The sequence below is a fragment of the Puma concolor genome, chromosome D2 (assembly GCF_028749965.1).
Source record: "Puma concolor isolate L17-30 chromosome D2, mPumCon1.1.hap2, whole genome shotgun sequence".
In the NCBI taxonomy this organism is placed as follows: Eukaryota; Metazoa; Chordata; class Mammalia; order Carnivora; family Felidae; genus Puma; species Puma concolor.
The window spans coordinates 74747032-74753031 of NC_141677.1; the positions used below are offsets into that span (position 1 = coordinate 74747032).

Genomic DNA, 6000 nt, shown 5'->3' on the forward strand with positions numbered 1-6000 from the left:
CGGCCCAGGGCAGAAAACCCAGTTGCCCGGGATGGAAGGGCAGTAACAGGGAGGAAGGTACTATTATTGACCCTATTAGAAAATGAGAAAACTAAGATGAGAAGTTAAGTACCTCATCTTAGGTCACACAGCTAATAAATGGTGGAGCCAGGGTTTGGAAGCAGGCAGTCCCTGGAGTCAGACTGCATGGGTTCAAATCCCTAGCTCTACCCATTAGACTGTTGCCTCTCCATGGAGTCATGAAGAAAAGAGTTCTCTGTGGCAACAGAGCTTATTATGTAGTGAGAAATAAACAAGGCTACAAAACCAAATAGCTATATAGTTACAAACTTTATAATATATAAATCATATAAATTATAAGTGATCTAAACAGAGGGTAGTGATAGAAAATATAACAAGTGGGGCCAGGGGCAAGGATGCTCATTTGGATAAGGGTCATTACAGAAGACCTTTTTTTTTTAATGTTTATTTATTTTGAGAGAGAGAGAAAGAGAGAGAGAGAGAGAGAGAAAGTGCAGGGGAGAGGCAGAGAGAGAGGGAGAGAGAATCCCAAGCAGGCTCTTCACTATCAGTGCAGAGCCCAGCTCAGGACTCGATCCCATGAGCCATGAGATCATGACCTGAGCTGAAATCAAGAGTCAGGTGCTTAACTGACTGAGCCACCCAGGTGCCCCATATGGAAGGTCTTTCTAAAAGCTTGTGCTAAGGTGATAGCTAAAAGGCAAGAAATAGTCAGTGGCCGGGCAAAGTCAAAGGGAACAACAGTCTACTCAGAGAGTCTAGCATACATATACGTACATATTTTATATACATATGTATACACACACACACACACACACACACACACACACACACAAAAGCCCTGGGACACCTATCCAAGTTTATTCAAAACATCGATTTTTCAACCCATCTTCACTCATTCCCTCATTCACTAATGCAGTTATTTACTTATTCATTCAAAAATACTTCTAAAAGCCTACTTTATGTAAGCTCTGTGGTAAAAAAATAGGATGCATCCTGACATTTGGAAGTTTGTCATCAGCCTGGCAGGGAAACATGAATGCCCAGATAACTATAAAAATGGTGACCATTTATAATATTTCCTAGGCAATTAGCACTGTACTAAATCCCTTACTTACATGCATTATTTCACTTAATTTTACAATAACCTTATGAGGTATATACTATTATTGTCTCCATCATACAGACGAGAAGCTGAGCAGCTAGATTAACTTGCCCTGAGCCTTTCAGCTACCACATTCAAGTGTATTTCTGCGATGCCACGTGGATTAGAGGGGAGGAGAGAATTGGCCATGCAGACTAGAGGGGAGGAGAGAAATGGCAGGTAAGGAGAAGCAAAGCAGTCCCGCTGGTGCCTCTCATTAATTGTTACCCTTACACACAGAGCCTACCAACAGCAGGTTCAAGGTCTCAGTAGTGCTGTGGCTCCATTTAAATGTTAGCTCCCTTCCCCAGGAGCCTGATGTGGCCTCTGGAGGCCACTGGCTGGAAGATGACTCAGTAAATCCTCTCAGGCCCTAATGTGTGTCCCCCAATCCTGTGTCTTTCAGGTGAACACCGGGAGATCCACTCTGCCCCTGCCAGTGTAACGTGTGGCTTCTGTACCGAGTCATGGCCCCTGGGGCAGTCATCGGTACTGGTAGCCCATAGGCCCTGTCCCTCTCCTGAGCTTCCTACAGATAGAACTCCAGCTGCCCACAGCCCAAGATCACTCCAGTCACAGCAGATGCTATCAGAATTCAGGGGCTGGGGGGAAGGGAGAAGGCTGCACACAAAATTTGGGGAGTGAGGGGGGGGTGCAGTGCTATATTTCAAAAAGATGGTCATGGCACTTTGGAAATATCGGTTTAAAGTCCATGGTGTGCCCCCTTTTAGCTAACTTCAGCTACTTCTCATTTTTCTAACTGTACATCCACATATTTTCATTAGAAAGCTAATGACCTCAAAGCACTCTCAGCAAATACTGAATGATCCTATCTTGCAATCTCTAATAGCCTGTGTGCTGACTTAGTGTCATAAATTAATAAAGCACATGTCAAAGCATATAATCAAACTCTGTGATGGGGTGCACGTTCTGGAAACTTGTTTCATTTTTAATAACAAATTCAGAGGTGGGAGCATCTCTAATACTTCTCATTCCCCAGTACCCAAATCTTGGTAGAGTTCCTCAGTAAACATTCCAGGAGAGATCCTTAACATGTTCCTGAATGCTCTGAAATTGTATGCAAGATTGTGAGGGCGTATGTACATCTCTCTGGGGAAAGGATCCTTAACTTTCATCAGATTCTCAAAGGACCTGTAACTCCCCAAAGGTTGAGAATTACTGCATTTCAGTGATACCACCACACATCATAGTTCCCCCCGTTGCACAGTTTTGGTATGTGTAAATGTTTTTCTGTAGTGTTCTGGGGAACTAACTAGAAGGATTTCAATTTCGTTTCCGTAACATATCCCATTTCTACTGGGGATACTTACAAGAATAGGGAACTGACACTAGGAACAGGAAATGCTACAGCTGGCGAGGCGGGAGTGGGAGGTTTTGTGACACCTTGGGAGAGATGAAGGAGTCTGGGGAAAAGAAACCTGCTTTTGCACTGCCCTCCCGTGTCTGCAGGGAGGATGGGCAGACGACACTACCAGAGCCCGGAGTCATCCTGGCCAAAGCTAAAGCTCTCAACCCGAGGAAATAAGAGATACAGAAGCCCCCCCCGGGGTTCAGTTCCACAACACCTCCGGGGAGTTGGGGGTTGAAAAAATTAAGGTCTCATGGAAAGAAAAGACCCATTTGTAGTTTCTAAAATAAAACAATATAAGACATGATTAACTGGATTTCATACGTCTTAAATTAGTAGAAATGGAAACTGTTGTGTTATTTTCCACTTTCCTTTTCCCTGATCGGTAGAAGTGTTCTAGTATCTCCTTTCCTCAGAGTTTCAACACAATATTTAGAAATCTGCTTTGCTTCGTTGCAGGTTCTCTGTATCCTGAGTCAGTTTCTCCAGCCACCTAGAGGCTCCCTAGGATTCAGACTCAATGAGCCAAATAAATTCTGTGCCTCTTCTTCATGCCAGGCATTCTGCTGGGCATCGAAGATGTGACAGTGACCAAGACAGGCATGGCCTGGGGCTTCGCGGGATTCCCAATCTAAGGGGGACACACACTAATCATTAGAGGCAATTATCACACACTATGATGTGCACTGTGATAGGAGTGTTCTAGGGAAGTCACATTAAAAGGGGATCTAGAAAGGAATTGCTTGGGAATGGTTGGGGAAAACACAAGGTAGGTAATGGCTCAACTGGGACCTGAAGGAAGGATTAAAATTAATCAGAACAGAAAAGAATGGCTCAAAGGAAGAACTGAATGCACATATGACAAAACAACATTAGAACTACCAGAACAATCATGTGAGGGGAGTAGCTGGAGATAAGGTAGGCAGGGGGCCAGAACAAGAAGCCTCTGTTAAGTCACGTCAAAAAGACTTATTCCTGAGACCAATGGAGAAACTTTGAAGGACTGAAGCATTTGAATCAAGAGGCTGACAAGATGATTTGTATCTTAGAAAGATAACTTTGGTCAGGTCATGATTTTTGCAGTCCGTGAGTTCGAGCCCCACGTCAGGCTCTGTGCTGACAGTTTGGAGCCTGGAGCCCGCTTCAGATTCTATATCTCCGTCTCTCTCTACCCCTTTCCTGCTCTCTCTCTCTTTCTGTCTCTCGCAAAAATAAACACTAAAAAAAAGAAAGATAACTTTGGGCATTACATGAAAACAGATTGAATGAGCCAAGAAGAAGGAAGAGAAACCAGGTCTGAGGGGAAATGATGGCTGTCTAATTTAGTGACAGCAGGGGTATAAAGAAGGGAGGTGATTTGCAATATAGTTATATCCTCAGATCTTTCTGTTAGACGGCTGGTCTAAGGCCCGAGTTTTCTTCAACTTTCTCCACCTTTCCTAGGAATTCACTGGAAAGCCCTCCATGCCTCCTCCATCATTTGCTTCTCTCTCTGTTCCATTCCCAAATCCACCCACTGAGAATACAACACAAGTTACAATATACTGGGACAGAAATGCTCAAGCTTTCCCCCAAAAACAATGTGCACAAATAAATATATGCATATCAGAATTTCATATAAGGTGACAAATTACTGCGGATAAAGGAGAGTCACCAAAAGACTTTTATCATTCCAAGCATCCAAAGTAATTCTGAATCTCTGACTCAAAGTTGGCAGCATTAATTATGATGCATAAAATCTGAAGAACATTTCACTTGTGCAAAGAGACCAGGAGGAAAAAATGCCTCCTGCTAATTTGTCCAAGACCATATAGAAGTTTGTGACTGTGTGCTATCTGCTTTAGAGTGAAATTGATTTACAAGTTTCTGGAAAAAAAGGTGGTAAATGGAGAGTAACTGCACTGCACAGTATCCATTATTATTCACTTAAGATGTATAAAATTTCATTGGTGTTGTGTTTAGTATGCTGACTAAAGTGCGTGTGTTTTAGTGGAAGGAAGTTCTAAGTGCTTTCATTGGTATATTCATACTTCAGTGCCTCTCATTTTATTTTTTCTTATGAGATTTTTAAACACCTACAGCACAAAAGCCCTCATAATTGAAGAAGGAATGTACAGTTACAAAGATAAAAACGCCTCGCCTCTAGGAATAACTTTCCTTAATTGGCAAAGTCAGTCATGAGTTTCATAAAGATTTTCCCGGAGCAGAAAGTGTGGTTGTACGTCAGATTTTCCCAATAACTGATCAGAAAGAGATATTGAAGGAACTTAGATTCTAAAGAGTTTGCATCTGAACAGAAGACAGTGGGTCCAAGATGGGAACACTTAAAATGTTATAGAAGCTCTGACTTTGTCAGTGGTGCGTGTGCGTGAACAACTCTACCTGGGTACTTAAGGAAAATGGGCTTTTCTCAAGCAAGTTTGCCCTCGGGAGAAAGGATAACTAGATACTTGGGGCAATCATGGAAATCTTGAAAATTCAGATTTAGATAGACAAAGCTCCACTTTGGAGGAACTATCAGGTGTGTTTTATTTTGATCCCTATCTCCTACATGCCCGAAAAGAGAAAAGAACAAATTGCAAAAGAATTAAGGCCCAAATCATTTTCTCCCTAAACTTAAAATACTTAAAAAAGAAACTAACTATGCTGTAATAGTATTGACACCATAGGTGTTTGCCTTTAACTAAATAAAAGTACATGTTGTATAAAAGTCGTATGCGGAAGTATAGTTTATAATATAAACCAAAAGCCAGAATTTTAAGAGTAAATTTCTAAACATAAAATGGAGCTTTAAAATATAAAGGTCAACAATTTTATCGTCAATTTTTTCTTTTAGAGTTCTACTTGAGAAGGCAGAAAAGAACTTATTAAGTACATCTTCCTTACATGACTTCAGTTGGGTCAGCACTAGAAGGAAACAAAGCAGGAAGAAAGAGAAGAGAGAGATTTACTGAGTACCTACTATGTCCCATGAATGAAATGAATTATTTCCTTTAAACTCTCTGAAATACGTATGAGATAGGCAAGTACGTATTGATATTACAGATAAGGAAACAAGCTCAAAAAGACTATGTAATTCCAGAGCAAAGACCTGAATTTAGTTCAGTCTGCTTCCAAAGTCTGTGTTCTTTTTTATTTTTAACATTTATTTATTTTTGAGAGACAGAGACACAGAACACGAGTGGGGAAGGGGCAGAGAGATAGGGAGACACAGAACCTGATGCAGGCTCCAGACTCTGAGCTGTCAGCACAGAGCCCGGTGCAGGGTTCAAACGCAGGAACCATGAGATCAGGACCCGAGCCAAAGTGGGATGCTCAACAGACTGAGGCACCCAGGCACCCTCAAAGTCTGTGTTCTTAACCACTAGTCTATACTTTGACATTCTAACTAAAGCAACACATCTCTAGGGAAAACTGACAAGAAAGGTAAAAAGGTAGGCATCAGGTCCCTCATTAACCAGGTTGG

General features: G+C 41.8%; 1 long non-coding RNA gene across 1 annotated transcript in view; it reads left to right on the plus strand.

Annotated features, from left to right (window-relative positions):
- LOC147576182 (uncharacterized) overlaps window positions 1-2841 on the plus strand; it is a 47390-nt gene extending 44549 nt beyond the window's left edge. Inside the window, exons 3-4 of the long non-coding RNA XR_015241868.1 lie at window positions 1208-1345; window positions 1572-2841. This is a non-coding gene — a long non-coding RNA (uncharacterized LOC147576182). The remainder of the gene's footprint in view (window positions 1-1207; window positions 1346-1571) is intronic.
- The last annotated feature ends 3159 nt before the right edge of the window (window positions 2842-6000 follow it).